The 20102-nt window shown below is 38.9% G+C and overlaps 1 protein-coding gene across 8 annotated transcripts in view; it reads right to left on the reverse strand.

Moving 5' to 3' along the window:
* Positions 1-20102, reverse strand: part of ENOX2 (ecto-NOX disulfide-thiol exchanger 2) — a 289504-nt gene that overhangs the window by 155616 nt on the left and 113786 nt on the right. For 7 of the 8 annotated variants that reach the window (XM_032620439.1, XM_032620436.1, XM_032620441.1 and 4 more), the window contains one exon: positions 16455-16598. The exons of the other annotated variant lie outside the window; for it this stretch is intronic. The gene's annotated coding sequence lies outside the window, so the exon portion shown is untranslated. The remainder of the gene's footprint in view (positions 1-16454; positions 16599-20102) is intronic. 8 annotated transcript variants of the gene reach the window in all.

A 20102-nucleotide genomic window follows, 5' to 3' on the forward strand; every position in this document is an offset into this window, starting at 1 on the left:
TTTTCTCCCAGTTTGTAACTTGTCTTTCCTCATGCTTTAAGGTGTATTGTTTTTGAGCCTTAAGACAGCTTCTATTTCAAAGTTAGGAAGATATTCACTGACATTTTCTATTAAGAGTCTAAAATTTCTGTTTTTGAAACTTATACTCAGTTGATCCTGTATGAGATATGATTTATTTTCATCTTTTCCCACATGAATAACTATTTTCCAGCTTCATTTATTAAACAGTCTCTACATTTCCCACTGATCTCTCATGCTACTTCTTTTATATATCATAACTCCATACATACATGGGTTTACTTCTGGGCTCTCTATAAAAAGTTTAGATTCATTATTCAATGCAGTCTCCATAATAAGCAATTTAATATGGATTATTTCATGTAATCTACAAAGTCATACTATGAGGTAGGTGCTATTTTCTCCATTTTACAGATCTAGGAAACTATGGCTTAGAGAAGTTAGTTACTTGTTCAAGATCACAGACTAGTTTATGGCAGCTCCAAGTCCAAGACTCCAGAGCCCACGGTTTTAAGCAGTAATCGATACTGGATTTTACCCTACTACCTCATAAGGATGTTGTGAAAGTCAGTAAATATCACAGACAGTGAACTATATATTTAGCTCTGTACTAAATACTTAGTGGTTTGAGGTAGGGTTGGGGTAGTCTTGTAAAGGAAAGACAAAGTCTAGATGATCTCTAAGTGCCGCCTCTTTCTCATCTCCCATTCATTCTTCCAAATACCTCACTGCATGCTCTAAGCTTTCAGTATAACAGTGGACACCCCCTGTAGAAGTTGTTTGGCTCTTCTGGAGGTGCTCAGGGCCACAAATTCTTTTTTTTTAAACATCTTTATTAGAGTATAATTGCTTTACAATGGTGTGTTAGTTTGTGCTTTATAACAAAGTGAATCAGCTATACATATACATATATCCCCATATCTCTTCCCTCTTGCGTTCCCTCCCTCCCACCCTCCCTATCCCTCCCCTCTAGATGGTCACCAAGCACTGAGCTGATCTCCCTGTGCTTTGCGGCTGCTTCCCACTAGCTATCTATTTTACGTTTGGTAGTGTATATATATCCATGCCACTCTTACTTTGTCACAGCTTACCCTTCCCCCTCCCCATATGCTTAAGTCCATTCTCTAGTAGGTCTGTGTCTTTATTCCCATCTTGCCCCTAGGTTCTTCATGACCTTTTTTTTTTTTCTTAGATTCCATATATATGTGTTAGCATACGGTATTTGTTTTTTCTCTTTCTGACTTATTTCACTCTGTATGACAGACTCTAGGTCCATCCACCTTGCTAAAAATAACTCAATTTCGTTTCTTTTTATGGCTGAGTAATATTCCATTGTATATATGTGCCACATCTTTTTTATCCATTCATCTGTCAATGGACACTTTGGTTACTTCCATGTCCTGGCCATTGTAAATAGAGCTGCAATGAACATTTTGGTACATGACTCTTTTTGAATTATGGTTTTCTCAGGGTATATACCCAGTAGTGTGATTGCTGGGTCATATGGTAGTTCTATTTTTAGATTTTTAAGGAACCTCCATACTGTTCTCCATAGTGGCTGTATCAATTTACATTCCCACCAACAATGCAAGAGGGTTCCCTTTTCTCCACACCCTCTCCAGCATTTATTGTTTGTAGAGGGCCACAAATTCTTGTCTTGGAAGAAAACTAACCAAGAGTGGCCAAAGAAACCTGAATGACTTGAGCACCTGCTCCATAGGGAAGGAGATAGAATTACTGGGCTGCTGATAAGTTGCAAAAATAACTCCTGAGCTCTCGTGGAAGTGAAGGCATCCTGATCCTTTCAAAGAACAGTTGTGAGAAATGGTGTGAGTATGAATGTTGTGGGTAGGGCGGGGTGCAGAGAGAGAGAATTCAGAATTGCAGAGCTATCCTCGAAGTTCTGATGCTTTAGAACTTCCCCACTGGGTCTAAACTTAGTTTGCACGGGGAGCGGGAAGGGTAAGCTGGGACGAAGTGAGAGAGTGGCATGGACATATATACACTACCAAATGTAAAATAGATAGCTAGTGGGAAGCAGCTGCATAGCACAGGGAGATCAGCTCGGTGCTTTGTGACCACCTAGAGGGGTGGGATAGGGAGGGTGGGAGGGAGGGAGACACAAGAGGGAGGAGATATGGGGATATATGTATATATATAGATGACTCACTTTGTTATAAAGCAGAAACTAACACACCATTGTTAAGCAATTATACTCCAATAAAGATGTTAAAAAAATAGAATAAATAAAAATAAAAACCAAAAACAAAAAACGTCGAAGTTTGGATGGAGGTGAGAGGGTAGGTTAGAGAGGGAAAAAATGATCAATCTGATATCCATAGTCATTTTTTTAAGCTGACCTATACTCTTAAGAAACTTTTAAATTGCATACACAAATGAAATTGTACCTTCAGCATGAAGCTCTATGAGGTCTAATTATCAGAGCAAATGTTTACTGAATTAATTTAAGAACTACAATACCAACACTGCCTATTTCATAATCTAGGGGAAGCATTTTCTTCTCAAGCCATGTTCAGTGTGCAATGGGAAGCCAATTATCAACCCAGAACATTTCTCAGTGAAAAATATGTCATTCTTTAAGACACTTAGGGCTTAAGCAGGCTTAAGGCCCCTATCTCATCGTTTCTCTTATTTCTACCATCTAAATACCCATCAATCCAAGCCAAGATTATGTTCACCATTTCATAGCTTAAAGGTGTCAATGACACGTGGACAAAGAAAATTTTGGCAAGAGACAAGGCATAATTTTTACTTACTTGAATGCTCATACCAGCTTTTCTGAAAACAGAGTATAATAATGGGGCTTCTGAGAGAAAAATACAGTAAACAGGCACTGTTACTGATTAAATGAGGGTGAAATCAGTTTTATTGCTTTTAAGCAAGCGCAGTAATTCTAACTAAAAACTAACCAATATGGTCCCTTTAGAATTCCCAGGGATGTGTTTTTCATCAATACAAGAAAATACTTTCTATTTACCAGATGTAGGCACCTTATGGATGAGAGCCTTGTTCATATTTCATCTTATTCATCTTTCAGTTTCTAGCAGTTTCTGCTAGAAAGTAGCATTTTCATCTACCCCTCCATCCAATATCACCTGACACACAGTAGGCATCCAATAAATGTTTGCTGAATAAATATATTAGCATATTATTTGTTTGTAATTGTTTACTGCTCAGAATGCTTTTAAACTGGCTGTATAAATAGGCTAAATACTATCCTGACATTTTAAAAACTTTGATTATCAGAACTTTCTATTTCTTAAATACAACTAATTTTTATAGTCCTAAAGAATATGGATAGGAATTTAAGAGATTTTTTGGTGTGCCAGAAGAAGTTCCATTTCCCTTTATAGACACCAGGCAGAACTTTTCCAGACCTCCTTCTGTGTAACCAAACACTTTCAAGTAGCAACCAAACATCCCAAAGTGCCTAAGCTGGCTGAATGTCATAGCAGAAGACAGCTGGGGACATGATGTTGAGAATGACCAGTGTTTACACGATATTTACATACCAGATTCCACAGCTTTAAGACAGGTGTGTCCTGCTACCCTATTTTTTTTCCCTCAAAGAGCACCTGGATCCTGTCTGGAAAACAGATCAAGAACTGCACTGCCAATCACTATAGGTGGGATGACTAAATTTTCTAACTCTATAATTGGAAAAGCATGATTTGACATATGGATTTCTACTTTTGAGGACAATGGGATGGAACATGTAACACTGGGGCTGCTCTAAAAAATCCAAAATATGTGTTTTTTCCATTCTCACAGGAATGACAAGAAAATCAAGAGGGACATAACTTTATAAAATAAATTCAATATGAAAGAACACAGCATAAACAATGTTAAAATACATGGGAAAACATTCACAACACATTTAACAGAAAAATGATTAATTTCCATGACATAAAAAGAACCCTTACAAGTCCAAAATTTAAAGATAAATAACCACAGAAAAATGGGCAAAGGATATCACAAATGATATATAAAAGAAACATAAAGGATTAGTAAACATTTGAAAAAGATGCTCAAACTCACTATTTATTAGAGAAATGCAAGTTAAAGCAATAAGGAGCTACAATTCATCACTTGTCTAATGGGCAAAAAGTCATAGGATTAAAGGTATTGTGTGCTGGCAAGAAGACAAAGAATGGCCCTCTCAACACTGGATGTGTTGACTTGGTGAGGCCTTTGTAGAAGTCATCATGGTATTGGCCATCAAAACGTACAAAGCCCTTAACACTTCAACTCTGCAATCCTACTTCTTAGACTCTATTCTAGAGTAACACTTGCTCACATGTACAGGCTAGCATGCTCATGGATGTCCTTTGCAGCATTTTTGTGGCAGCCAAAAGATAGGAATAATCTAAATATTTATCAACAAGAGGATCCCAGTAGTAAATTTCCCAATCTCTAACATGGTCTACCAGGCAGTTATTAAAAAGAGAGAGAGCAAGTCAGGGCAGAAATTATTCTTGGAGGGGAAGTAAGTGTCTACAAAAGGGCACCAGGGTCTTCTAGGGTGCCAGAAATGGTCTATGCCTTGTCTTAGGTGCTGGTTACATAAGTGTGTTGTTTGTGAAAGTTCATTGGTGTACACGTAAGATTTTGCACTTTTATGCACATCAATAAAATATTTTTTAAAAAATTAACTAAAAAACAGATTTGGGAGACCCCATGCTTTAGTGGAAAGAGTACTATACTAGGAAGAAGGAGTTCTGAGCTCCAGCTCCTTTCTGCCCAAACTAGTTTGGGACTTTGGGCAAGTCACTTGGACTGAATTGCAGTTGACTCAATTCAAGGTAGGGATAATTTTATTCTGCTGAAAGATAGGGAACTGGGCCCAATGATTTCCATATCTTTTTCATTTTTAGGTTTTATGGCTCTTTAAGCCATAACAGTTCAGTATTATTTACCTCCATTAAGTTTCTTTTATCTATCCCCTCTTCTCCATCCCTACTCCCATAACACTGATTCAGGCCCATATTTCACTTCCCTGGGATATTTCAAAAGTCTTCAAACTTGTCTCTCCAGTTCTGCCCCTTTAAAATCTATAATAAGTGACAGGGCGAGAGAGAGTCATGGACATATACACACTAACAAACGTAGTGAAGTAGATAGCTACTGGGCAGCAGCCGCATGGCACAGGGATATTGGCTCGGTGCTTTGTGGCAGCCTGGAGGGGTGGGATAGGGAGGGTGGGAGGGAGGGAGACGCAAGAGGGAAGACATATGGGAACATATGTATATGTATAACTGATTCACTTTGTTATGGGGCAGAAACTAACACACCATTGTAAAGCAATTATACCCCAATAAAGATGTTAAACAAAATCTATAATAAAACACTTTGGTTAGAGTATCTTTTGACAGTACAGCTCAAATCACGTCGCTGCTTTCTTCAAAAACCTTATAAATCAGTGGGGCATGGTGCAAAGTGCACAGAACCATTATTGGAAAATCTGGGTTTGAATAGCTTACTGGCTGTCTAATCTTGGGCAAGCCATTGAGTCTCTGAATCTCAATTACCTCATCTGTGAAATGAGTGAAGTTATGGGACCTTCTTCCATTACTGCATGTCCCATGTACAAAGAACAGACTTTTAGCTACTGATGTGTCAAGTCCCAAGTCACACTTAACATCATCTGCCAGGGGGCCAGAGTAACGGCAGAGAATCAAGTTTCTTAGCTACCTTTACTTGACTTACTCCAATCAAGAGAGAGAATACTTCTGGGCAGACAGCTTCAACACAAAGCTCTACAACTGACTGGCTGTTTGACAGGAGAACAAAAAGTGAAAGGTGCCTCCCTCTTTGCAGGCTTTGCCACAGAGAGAGTGGCACCTCATAGCAAAGGTTAACAGTCTTAATTGATAGGAAGCCCAGCCTGTAAGATCTATAGACCTCTCTGTACACACCTAATGTTGGTAAGAACTGCTTAACAGAGATCTGGCACAGAATCAAAAGAAGCTAAAATCTTGTGGTTACCCTGCTGAGATAATTTAGGATGCATTAGTCAATGTTTCTCAGGCTGTTCATCCTGGATCAGGATAATTATGGAGAGGAATAAAAAAGGCCAGATTAGAAAACAGCTTGCCAGCAGAACCACTATATTTGCATGGGTTGATATTTAAATCAGCATCTGAAAACAGTACGTAGTTATGACTTGTTGCCTGCTCAGACTTTATGCCAAGTTCTGAAGCAAATTCAGCACTTGGCATTCATTTCAGAGGGAAAGCCTGGTTCCTTGTTACACAAGCCTCTTAAAATCTCTATCTTGCCAGATACAAAGGCCACTCAGGCTGAGGATGCCCCTCACATTAGATGACTTGCATGATCTCCAGGAACTAATTTTGGAGAAAGAAGGCATATTCTTAACTTGATCTCTCTTCTTCCCAGGAAACTCAACCAAGAATCTTCTGAAATTTCACCTCCTTCCCTCCAAAGCTTCCTTGCTTGTCTGGAGGAATGAAGGTGTCTTCATTAACCTCACCCTGATCTGAAATAAAATTCCATGAAAATGCCTTTACTCTTCATCCAATTACGCATTTGCACTCAATTTCTTCCTGGCTTAGTGCCCAGCACATAATGGCCACTTAGTAAATATTTGCTCTTATTTACTGAGTATTCACTGTAAGCAGTCACTCTTTGATAGCACTCAGCATAATTACAAATAATTATTTGCTTAATGACTGTCTTCCTTACTAGACGGTGAGCATCACAAGGCCAGGGTTGGAGTTTGTCTTATTTACAGCTGTACTCTTAAAAACTACCACAATGCTTCACACTTAATACCCAATAAATATTCATTGAACAAAAGAACTTAATCCTAAAACAACCTGTACACTGGTATTTTTTTTTTAATTTAAAAAATTTTTTGCTGTACGCAGGCCTCTCACTGTTGTGGCCTCTCCCGTTGTGGAGCACCGGCTCCGGACGCGCAGGCTCAGCGGCCATGGCTCACGGGCCCAGCCACTCTGTGGCATGTGGGATCTTCCCGGACTGGGGCACGAACCCGTGTCCCCTGCATCGGCAGGCGTACTCTCAACAACTGCGCCACCAGGGAAGCCCTACACTTGGTATTATTATTTCTATATTATAGGTGAGGAAACTGAGGCTCAATACTTCAATAACTGTGCTTCAATAACTTGCCTAAGGTCAGAGCCAGGGTTCTGAGCACGTGCTCTTAACAACCATTGTATCCTGCCTCCCTCTTTTTAAGTCCTGTTCTACTATATACTAGCTGTAGCCTGGGAAAGTTTCATAAGTTTTCTAAGCTTCGGTTTTGCTGTCTATAAACAAAGAAAATGGTATCTATTTTATAGATTTGTTATGAAATTTGCTTGAGTTTATATATGTAAAACACTTGGTTATAGTGGTTGGCATACAATCAATATTTAATAAAAGCTGCTGCTCCTGTATTGTTGTTATTGAATCAAATATTCAGAAGAAAGGGACTGTAGCTAGGGAATGCCACTTGCTGAAACCTGTCTCCCCTGCAAAATAGCACATTCCATTTGAGCAGTTGGACACATCTAATGGCTTTCTGTGCCACCCTCATCAACCCTCACTCAGCACATTCCATAAAACAGCTTGCATGTGAAAGTTGCTTTTGCTTAAAATTCAAATGTAGGAGAAGCAAAATATTTTAAAGTTAATTCTATTACACAAGCAATTGCTCAATAGAAATACTACAACCTGCATGGCTTAAAGTGAATAGCTCACGTTTTCAAGGAAATTGAGATTGGAAAAAAAAACCAAGACTGCCTCCCAACCCCTTACAAGAGGGAATTTCATCATTACAGATTTTTATTTCAATAGATAGTAAATTGATATCAGGAAACAGAGCAAAGAAAGAGAAAATTGCAAATTAGGCAGTCACTTCTTTCTGTGTTGAAATAGCTAGAGTGGTCAACATATACACAACCACTTTATTTGTCACCTTCTGGTCTACTGCATCACTGTCACTTTAGTTCTTAACAGAAGACTCTAGACATACTTTATCATAGAATACAGTATCCACGGTTTTGCTTTCTGTGGTGTCAGTTATCCGAGGTCAACCACAGTCCAAAAAATATTCAATGGAATATTCCAGAAATAAACAATTCATAAGTTTTAAATTGCATGCTGTTCTGAGTAGCGTGATGAAACTTTACACTGTCCTGCTCTATCCCACCGGGGACACGAATCATCCCTTTGTCCAGTGCATACCACCTGTAAGTTACTCAGCTGCCTAGGTTATCAGGTCAACTGTCATGGTATCAGCAGTGCTTGTGTTCAAGTAACCCTTATCTTACTTAATAATGGCCGCAAAGCACAAGAGTAGTGATTCTGGCAGTTTGGATATTCTCTTACTGTGCCTAATTTATAAATTAAACTTTATCATAAGTATGCATGTATAGGGAAAAAACATAGTATATATGGGGATTGCTACTATCCACAGTTTCAGGCATCCATTGGGGGATCTTGGAACATACACCCTATGGAAAAGGGGGGACTACTGCACTACGAATGTCCAACATTCTGAACCACAGTGGTCTAGGTACACCTAGTTGCCCTGATGCAGTGTGGGTAGCTGAGCTGGTCCTTAAGCCTGACTGCATATCGGAATCATTTGCAGTGCTTTTAAAGAACATTGATGCCCGGATCTTCCTCAATATCCATTCTGATTCAACTGATTTTTGACAATAATTTTAGAGCTATCCTGCCTGGGTTTGGATCTTATCTCCTCTACTTACTATTTGGACAAATTACTTAACTTCTCTGTACTTAAGTTTCCTTACCAGTAAAATGAGGATAATCACAGAGTTGCCATGAAAGTCGAATAAGTTAACACATTTGAAATACTTAGAAAAGTGTCTGGCACACTAGTAGAGGTAGTAATAAAGTATTTTAATTATTATACTCTGGTGTCATGGAAGAGAAAGGAATACTTGCAGAGTTTGCAATCACATGTGGAATGACAATGCTAAAATGGCAGCAAAGGTGTCTGTGTTTGAAGTTCATGAAAATGAAATCTCCTCACTGTAAAGTACTACTCTGAGGCAAAATCAGATGATATAAAATTGAGTTCCATCTGGAACTTGTCTTGACTTTATACATGGAGAAGTAAAAATCTAAACATAACACATGGTTCTAGAACAACCCTATTTATTTGTACCCTCAATGGACCATCATTGCTAGTTTCCCCTGGTTAAAAAAAATTCTAAGGATAGAAAAATCCAAAGTCATATTTATCTGCAAATAAACAGCAATGTTAGGATGGTGGGGGTTCTCTTCACACTTGGCACCATTCCATGGGGAGGAGGGAACATCCATTCTACTTGTGAGAGAGGACAAAGAGTACTAACGGAAAGTTGTCTGGGCTTTCTCTCCACCCCTGCTTACTCCTTGGCACAGCAGGAGCATCGACTTATCTGATTTGTAAGATTAGAATAAAAATAAGTGCTCATTCCTGACTTAACCTCTGCATTCTGGCTCTTGGGTCAGAATGTCCTCAAGTTGACATGACCCTTTCTCTCTTATGAAGTGCGCAGAGCTTTTATTCAACCTTCAAAATAAAGACGCAGACCTACTAGAGAATGGACTTGAGGACACCAGGAGGGGGAAGGGTAAGCTGGGACAAAGTGAGAGAGAGGCATGGACATATATACACTACCAAGCGTAAGGTAGATAGCTAGTGGGAAGCAGCTGCATAGCACAGGGAAATCAGCTCGGTGCTTTGTGACCACCTAGAGGGGTGGGATACGGGGGGTGGGAGGGAGGGAGGGAGACGCAAGAGGGAAGAGATATGGGACATATGTATATGTATAACTGATCCACTTTGTTATAAAGCAGAAACCAACACACCATTGTAAAGCAATTATACTCCAATAAAGATGTTAAAAAAAAGATCCTCTAGACAAAATTATCCAACAAAGTTTAAATAACAGATAAAACATGATTATAAAATTTTTTCCTATTTGGATGGAGTGGCCTTAGGGTGGGCTTGGATGGGGGACACAAACTGTCCCCTGCCAAGTAAGCAGGTGTCACAAAGAGTTTCTTCTGTGATTTGCTGAGCTGCTGGAGTTCAGCTCTATAAAAGCAATTCCCTCATAGGTGTTTCCCAGACTCAAACTCCTTTTCTAGTTTGAGATCAAAGGGCCCTCCCCTGTGTGGCAGACAGAACAGATATGGGACCTCATACACCACTGGGTTAGCTTGCTATAGATCACGTAATACTACCAGCAAGGGGGAAGCCAGCTCCTCTAGGTTATAGATATACTTTCTGCAATACAAATGAATCAATCACATGCCACAGTCCTAGCCAACTTGAAATGATTATAAAGATCTGGTAATAATCAGTTCTAGATTTGCTACTAATTAATCATGTGACTTTAGAAAAGTCCCTTCTCTGGCTTTCAGTTTCTTCATTTGTGAAAATGATGGAGTTAGACAAGATTGCCTCCAACTCTAAAATACTATGATTCAACAGCTTCCACTTGCCTCTATATTACCAACACATGAGGCTGACTCACACTTAATGTCTGTGAGAGAAGAACTTATGAGGTACAATGAAGTCACAAAATCATTCCAAACCTATTCCAATTGTTGGAGCAACTTAAGAGAGACATATTTGCATTTTTCTATGTTGCCTCTTCCATTTCACCCTCAATCTCCCCTCCCCCTGACAGTCCTTTAAGATGAAAAATTTCACACTGAGTTTCTATCAGAACTGAGAAAGAAAGAAGTCAGCTTACTTTTTTGATCATCTCATTATCAAGATAAGGTTTTATTTTTTTGAAACTGTAATCAGATAAAAATGTCCAAAGGACTAAAGAAACTGAGTAAGGCTATTAGTCTACTCATTTTCTTATTTAATTCCATCTGAAGGAACAATAGGCTCTTCTTGCCTTTGGCAATATAATAATTCAGCTGACATGCTAGAAATACCACACACCAAGATATAAAACGGTGGCCTTTTCTCTCTTTAAAAACAATCAATGCTTTCATTTGTGGACTTCAAAGTACACGTGAAATGAAAGTCTCAGCCCTGTGAGTCTAAGGTAAATCAAAGGGCTGTAAGTGTCATAAAAAAGTTTCCTGGTTCATTGCCCTTCTTCTAGGTAAGAAAGGAAACAAAAGTACTCCCAGGCAGATGAGTGTTCATCTCATTTTTATATTTCTTTTCCAAGCAGGCTTAAACAACTTCCCCTGATAACTCATTCCAATACAGTTCTCCCTTATGTCTGACTGAACCTCTCCTTGCTGCTTTGAAGGCCTACTTCCTCTTGTTAATTTAGTCTTGGCAGTGCTGAGACTGTTCACTGTCTTTCATATTGTCATCTCATTCTGACTTCCAGAAATTCTAAAAGAAACCTTGAGAACTGAGTTAGGGACCTATGATCAAGTTTAGATATTACCTGGAGGTCCTTATCATATCCTAACATTTCTGGTGATGCTATTCCACCTCAGTCAAAGTTATTTCTCCTCTCTGGTTATTAGTACCTCATCTGTAAAATGAAATGAATATGAAAATATGTTAAGAGAAAGAAAGAATCACAATAGTGATGCAAATTATTATTGAATTGAAGGGTCTTCCTGGAGAACTTGAACTCTTGGGGTTCAATCATTATTGCAAATGGAAAATGGTTGAAGATCCCTCTTTTCATACTGAGCTATTCATCATTCACATGAACTTTGGCAAAACTGCTTAGTATTAGGCATCACATAATTAAACGCAAACCTATCTTTCAATGCAGAGCTATGAGAGAAGACAATAGAAATAGGACTATGTTCACATCTGGATGATCATTCTGGTATTATAATTATCCCCAGGTTAGTTGCCCACTCTTCCAATGAGCTGGCACCTTCTTAGAATGCCAGTGTACCGTGATGTTGGTGCTTAAAACAGTCCATTTGGTTTTAGTCATCATCTGGTTGGCCTTGCTGACTCATGGATTCTTCCACTTTAGTGGAAGTATTTGAGAAGAGGGTTGGTATCTGTTTCTACAAATCCAGGTGGATCTCAAACCAGGAGACAGTTCGTATCTTCTGGACAGAAACTTGGCACTATGATTTGACAAGGGTTTAAAAATCTTCTACTCTTTGGCCATAGAGCATCATGTGAATAAGTGGACTAACCACAATCTTAAACAATTTGTGCAGCTGCAGCATCACCAAGGAAACATTTCCATGGGGAAAAGGTGAAATTTGAGAGCAAACACATTGAAGAATTCTGAGCTCACCTTAAGATAAAAGCTGCAAAGCAGCCAGATCCACATAGCAAGAGTTTATGGCCAAATATTGCAGTAATATCTAATCCAGGTTACGGATCTACTTCACAGAGGAGTTGGGACAGGACACCCAATTCCACCTATCAGTTTCCCTTGGACACTCATGAAATTTCATCTAGTTAAGAAGAAGAGATTCCATTAGGGCCAGGTTTCACAAGCACCCAGATTCGATGTGTGGTTGCTCTAGGGATATAATCTCACGAATGTCTGGAGTCTGACCTTTAGGGACAAGTGAGGCAGTCAGTTGATCAACATTAGATACCGAGTGCCCAGTTTGTGCACAGCTCCACCCTGGGAGTGACAAGAGAATAATAGAGAATATTAAGGCAAAGGGAAAGCAATTCTTCAGCCAGATATGTGATCAATCAACACATATTTCTTGAACATCTATTGTATGCAAGACACCGTATCTCTGCCAAAAGACATGAATCAGGGGCCCTTCCAATCAGGGGCTGATGACTAAGTTGAAAGGTTAAGACATACTACTATGAACAGATAGCCAATAGTTCAAGGTGGTCTATAATCAGTGTCAAGTGATTCATATGAATATAACAACCAAGGGGTTTCAGAGGTACAAGTGAACAATTCTAACTGGGATGATCCAGAAGGCTTCCTGGAGAAGGTAGGACTTGTACTAGGTGCTGTCAATTAGATAGGATTTTGACACATGAAAGAAGAGGACAAGCATGCTAGGCAAAGGAAATGGCATGAGCAAGGTCCTGAAGTAGGCAGGTCCAGTGCCTATTTGGAGAGAGGTAGCAGACAACCTTGGCTGAAATAGAAGACTTGTTGAGAGAAGCAGAAAAGAAAGCTGCACAGAAGGAACCATGGGATCTCAGAGTTTGAAGGGATCCTAGAGATGATCAAATCCAAGCTCTGCTTGCCTTATTCTCACACAAACACAGCTTTCCCTAGTGTGCCAGCAATGCTTAATATGCATTTTAATAATGGGTCCAGATTCCTAACATCTACAGACATAGTAATTCTGGGAGAGTAGTTAGAGAAAGGCTTTGGAGTTGGATGCCTAGTTAAACCACTTGCTAAATGTTCACCCTTGGGTAAGTTTATTTATCCTTTATTTTTTCACCAATAAATGTGGATAATAATACCCTCACTTAAAGTGGAGGTAGGAAGAAAAGGAGATAGAATGCTTGAAGGAGTCAGAAAAGGAAGAGGAATCTGCAAAGTGTATTGCCAAAGAAAGCAGAAGTAGAAAGAATTCAAGCAAGGGGAGGTTGTTAACAGCATGAAATAAAGCAAACAGGTCAAGGTAGTTGAGACCTGTCATAAGGCCACTAACTGTGACAATTTGGAGGTCGCTGGTGACCTTTAAGAGATCACTTCTCGTATAAAAGGAGAGAGGCAGTTTGTAGAAAAAGGTGAGAAAGGAGGGGTGAGAAAGGAAGAAGAATAGAATGTAAAGGAACTGGAGCTGCAGGCACAGACCCTTCCATCATTTGTAGTGACAGAAGAGGGAGAGAGATGGTTTAGATTCAAAGGGGTCACAGGGTTGAATGATGTAATGGCTGGATGAGTATCTCAACTTACAACTGAAATGGCTGGTAGCTCCTGTAAGGACTTCTAACCCTAGCTTTCCTCCTTACCAAGAGGCAGGGAATGTGATAAAGGAAGAAGGAAGTTCCTACTCACAAAATATCTTCCCTCTTCCTTTTGTCTAGAACTGCATAGGAAAAAAAAACCTTTATAAAACAATCTGCCCATTTATAATACCATAAGATTGTCAGCTGAACAATTATGAGACTCCCTGTGTAGTAAAATCTCATTAATCTGGACTACACTAATTTGGAATTTGTGGTAATTTAACCTGGGCTGGAGTTACCTTTGTACTACTTACAAAGAAAGGGTTCACTAAGCAAATAGTGTTGAAAAGATTACAAGGGAGCTAATTTAGCCTGCCAGGGGCCTAGTTCACCTATCTTTAAGAACATGCTGTTTTTTAAGAACTGAGGCATATTCATTATTTGAGTGCAAATTGATTCTGCTAATTATAGATGAACATAATCTACTGCTAAAATCCTATATCTGCAACAGTTACTTTGCTCTCACTGAATATGCTCATTAGAAATAAAATTGCAATTCTTTATAGTTGGTTCACAATTCAGATTTATACATACCCCCTTTCTCCACCCTCATGAGTTAACCAATGTTCAGGAGGTATTACTCTAAACCAGCACATCACTTACCATGAACACAGTGGAAAAACTAATAAGTGATCAAAAAAGGCCTCAGAGCAGCCAAAATAGATGTCTTAAAGTTGATGCCTAAATCCTATATATCTCTCCAGAGCAGGTTCTCTCACAGCTGATTTAACTCTTACTTAACATACTAAGTTGACACACCAACTTGGAGATCTTGCTTGTTTGTTTTTTAAAGTTTGTAACTAAGAAGAAGGAGAAAAAGGGTTGTTAAATGAAGGGACACTGAGAGAAGCTAGAAATGACTGCAGACTGCAGAAAGGAGACAGGACGTGGATAAAATGTGGCTGTAATAACTAAAAAGCCACCATAGTCTAGGACAATTTAGAGTTAAAAGGCCTATATTCCTTAGTAAACCCAGAAAACTATAATAGAATATTATAGAGCAGTACAATGACTAATGACTAAAATTTTCCCTTTAAATGATCAAGCAAAGTTTAGATTATGTTGAATATATGCCTTAAAAAGACAGATAAGTTTACAAACACACATACACACACACACACGATTTGTATTCATAATGGTTAACCTAAAAATGTGAAGTGCATTGATGCTTAAAACAATGAAGTTCATAATATTATCATATAATAATAATAACAATAAAATAGCAACATTTATTAACTGATTTTTTAAGTGATGAAGTATGTGCAGATATCAAGCTAAGCCCTTTACCTACATAATTTCATTTAACTCTACTAATAATCCTAGGAAGTTTTAGTACCATTTCTAACTTTACAGTTGAAGTGAAAGTCAGAGAGGTTAAGGAACACACCCTAAGCCACAGAGAGAGAGGTGGGACTACAACTACAACTCAGTCCAGTTCCTTGGCTGTATACTATGCCTTTCCAATGCTCCAGAAAATACAGCTCTCTAAAAATCATACTTGAGGGCTCCAGATAGCTAATGTCTTACTGTATTTTTGTTTTCCAAACTTGTATTTAATAAATATCTTGATTCATAAGCAGAAAGACCTATGATCTAAGAGTCAGGTATGATGTTGTATGTTTGTAAACATGCTCCATTTTATAAGCTGAATGTAAAAGTAATAGTAAAAAACAGAACAAAACAAAACCAAAAACCCCATGAACATGTCTATTAGGCCCATCTTAAAATCTCAGATCAGTCTCTATAGACTACGGATACTATTTTCAAATGAATAGCCAAGTAACAAAGAGATGAAATTTTTAAAAATTAAGTGATCAGTTAAGATCTGGTCTCCCATTGTTTCCCCACTCACTCTGGAGAAATTTAACATGAGAATGGGCCAACGGAGCACGAAGGATGGGGGAATTGCAGGGGAGGCTAGAAATTCAGTTGGCTGTTATACAGGATTTGGGACAATCTGTTCATCAGCTGTTCTAAGAGAGCTATGAGGGCATAGAACACATGTGGGCATAGTGTGTACTGGGGGAAACAGGGGTGGGGTGGGGACATGCAAATGTATGCAGTTATCCACATTAGGTGTACAAGTGAGGGTAGCCACCACTTGTATATACAAAGAAAGACGTATAGTGACATCATTCACTCATGTAATTCCTTATACCTAAACCAAATGTTCTTTACTCATCTCTTCTTGTCTTAGGTCTACCCATTCAAGGGCCATCTACAAATGCCACTTCTGCTGTGAAGTGTTCCATGATGCCTAAAGCTGAATTAAACTCTTTCCCTGTTTGGGCTCCCATAGTTTTTTTTCCCTTTTACACATTTACCACAGCACTGATGATACTCTATCTTATTATTAGAGTTATTCAAGTATGTGCTTTTTCTGCCCTCTATTCTACCATGAGTTCCTTGAGGGCAGGGGACTCTTTCTCATTTCTGTAGCTCGTACAAATCATAGCACAGTGCCCACTACATACTAGTTTCTGGGACAATGCTGACTCAGTGGCACTGGCCTAAGAGAATGGATTATCGTCTAGCTTACCTGAAGGAGCATTTGTTCTCTTTCTTTTCTTGCTTGACTCCCCTCCATTCTCAATGAGGCCTTCTGTGACCAGAGGGCCACTGGTACTGCCAAACTGCAGGGGCTCGTTGTTGTTGGCAGGGTCAAAGGGCAGCTGGTTCAACCCTAAAGAAGAAAAAGAAAGCCAAAATCCAGACTCCATTAAGGACTGGGATGTCTCCAGATTTTATTATATGAGCCACTAGAGGAAAACTCTCTAAATCTTAAGAGCCCAGGAGTAACAGGTGAATTCCTTAAAGCCAGTTGCCCTCTGCACTTTTTTACAGATCTTGTTGATAAATACAGAATTAAAATATAGGCTCTTCTAAGACCATGACTCTGTCATTTGTAAGATCCCTCCTGTTTCTCGGAAATTAACATTTTTGACCGCAAGCTATCAATTATCTTCTACCTCCTCCTCCCTTAAAGAGATAGGGCCCTCTTTAAATGTGGCTATGGATGGACCCACTCTTCCTTTGAAAAGCTTTTTTAGATTATCTCCTGACATTTTCCCCATTCTTTCATTGCAAGGGTTGTTGAATTGATGCAGATATAATCATTAGACTACCCTGGTGTCAAAGTCATTTCCACTGATAATATAGAGGTTGGCTTCCAAAAAAGAAAACCATAACTCCATAGCAAACTAGAAAAGGAAAAAAAAAGATATAGAACACGCAAGGGGATTATTTAGTAATTGGAGTGATGGGGAATTACAACCCAAGTTTGAGTAGGGTTAATCCCATCTTCTTCAAATGATCCCAGAGCATGGTCACTTTACTAGTAGCTGCTGCACCATATAAAATGGCAAAAGGCATTTTCTGTTATCCAAGTCCTATAGGTTTCATCCAGGGATGAGCAGAGATAGTTTCTTACTCCCCTGGCAGCAGCATCTGGAATTTCAAGTGTTTCAATTCAAACTTCATGAATACCATATGACCCAGCAATCCCACTACTGGGCATATACCCTGAGAAAACCATAATTCAAAAAGAGTCATGTACCACAATGTTCATTGCAGCTCTATTTACAACAGCCAGGACATGGAAGCAACCTAAGCGTCCATCGACCGATGAATGGATAAAGAAGATGTGGCACATATATACAATGAAATATTACTCAGCCATAAAAGGAAACGAAATTGAGTTATTTGTAGTGAGATGGATGGACCTAGAGACTGTCATACAGAGTGAAGTAAGTCAGAAAGAAAAACAAATACCGTATGCTAACACATATATATGGAATCTTAAAGAAAAAAAAGTTCTGAAGAACCTAGGGGCAGGACAGGAATAAAGACGCAGATGTAGAGAATGGACTTGAGGACATGGGGAGGGGAAAGGATAAGCTGGGATGAAATGAGAGAGTGGCATGGACTAATATATACTGCCAAATGTAAAATAGATAGCTAGTGGGAAGCAGCCACATAACACAGGGAGATCAGCTGGGTGCTTTGTGACCACCTAGAAGGGTGGGATAGGGAGGGTGGGAGGGAGACGCAAGAGGGAAGAGATATGGGGATATATGTATATGTATAGTGATTCACTTTGTTATAGAGCAGAAACTAACACACCATTGTAAAGCAATTATACTCCAATAAAGATGTTTAAAAAAAAAACTTCATGAAATGTGGAATGAAAAGCCTTGTTAAAGTCCAAAGTTAGGTGATCTCTCCTAAGCCTTTTATCTACTACTGGTCCTCTAATCCTATCAAAAGAGGAATCAAGTTGGCCTGCTATGGCTCACTCTTTAACCCTCAATTTTTCTATGGCCCGCAGCTGTACAATTCTTAAGGTAATGTTTGTAAAATGTCAATGAAAATTTGGAATCCAGTCAGCTAAAGGTCAACCAAGTTTCAGTAAAATGAATGCTAAGGTTCTAACAAAATGGCTTTACATTCTTGTTTCTTTTTTTTGCGGTATGCGAGCCTCTCACTGTTGTGGCCTCTCCCGTTGTGGAGCACAGGCTCCAGACGCGCAGGCTCAGCGGCCATGGCTCACGGGCCTAGCCGCTCTGCGGCATGTGGGATCTTCCTGGACCGGGGCACGAACCCGTGTCCCCTGCATCAGCAGGCAGACTCTCAACCACTGCACCACCAGGGAAGCCCTACATTCTTGTTTTTAATAAAAAATATCCCTATGCTGTTTTCAGCCCATGTAACAAATACCATTTCTTCTGCAATCAGATTCCACTTGGAACACCTCCATTAAATGTCTTCTGAGACCTGTCAAACATTTTTCCTTTACATCATCTGAGTGAGTAAGTGAAAGAATGAAAACTTGCTTCTGTATCTTAAGTCAACCATTCACCGTATCATATCCATGTCCTATTAAATCCCTACCATGACTAGAACTAAAGAAACAAACACTGATCACTATGTATTAGAAAACATTCAGATCATGACCAAGACTATTTTCAAAGAAGACTAGATTTTTATATAACTTGCAAATGAAGATGTTTCTTGCACCTGAGTAGTCACAGAGTCAAATGTGATTAGTGTACTATTCCAAAACTTTTCTTGGTATTTCTTTCGGCAATATCAGAATGACCAAAAAAAGTTCCACGGAAGATGGAATAGTATAGTGGAAACAATATGTGCTTCGAAGCCTGACAGATCAGGGTTCTAATCCTGGATCTGTCCTTTACTATCTGGGTAGCTTCTGGCAATTCATGTAATCGCCCTTAGTCTTAGTTTCATAATGTGTAAAAGGGGGATGATAACACTGCACAGAGCTGTTGTAAAGATAAGCAGAAAAATATATATTCTAAGTGAATTAAAACAAACTTTTCCCCTATAAGTTTGAAGTTTGTAAGCAGCTCTTCTAAGGAGGACCTCTCTCTCTCTCTCCCACAACTGTATCCCTGATGCCTAGCACCATGCCTGGCACATAGTGAGTGTTGAATGAATTAATTCTCAATAGGGAGGAAGTAGGTGACGCATTCTATTAACTCATGTAGTTAGAATAAAGAATTAATGACAAAAGTTCTGATGCTGATTATATCAACATTACTTAAAATAATTAGATTTCAAATGCATCTCCATCATTTGAGTACTATACTGCAGGATGGTAAAATCTTGATCAAAAGGAATGCTCAGGGATTAGGAGGTTCTGATTAATAATGGCTAATCAGAAATTTTTTTCTTTTGCATTTGATAATTTTACAGAATAACATATTAGTCCATTTTCCTGCCTTATTAAGTTGGTAACTGATGATATTACAGAGCTTCAGAGCTATGACCTGTAAAAGGAGGCTGATAACAGTACCTAACTCATGGGACTGTTAAAAGGATTAAGTGAGATCACATATGTAGAACATTCTGCATCACATCTGGCATATAGCAGATGCTCAATAAATATTAACTGCAAATTTCCATTTCTAATTTCTAGAATTTCTGATGTACAATGTGAGATTGGTCTGAATTTACCTTTATCCAAGGATATACCCTACTTTCATCATTGAACCTTTTTATTGCTGTTTGTACTGTTTTCTAAAAGTTGAAGGAGTCCAGGAACAAAATCTGATGAATTAAATGTATTCAGTTATAGACATTTGGCTATAATTGTTCTTCCCTTTTATTTAGTCCCAGATGGTAACTTTAGGGCTTTAGGTATTTTGCTCCCTGTACTAATGTACAG

Source organism: Phocoena sinus, chromosome X (assembly GCF_008692025.1).
Source record: "Phocoena sinus isolate mPhoSin1 chromosome X, mPhoSin1.pri, whole genome shotgun sequence".
NCBI lineage: Eukaryota > Metazoa > Chordata > Mammalia > Artiodactyla > Phocoenidae > Phocoena > Phocoena sinus.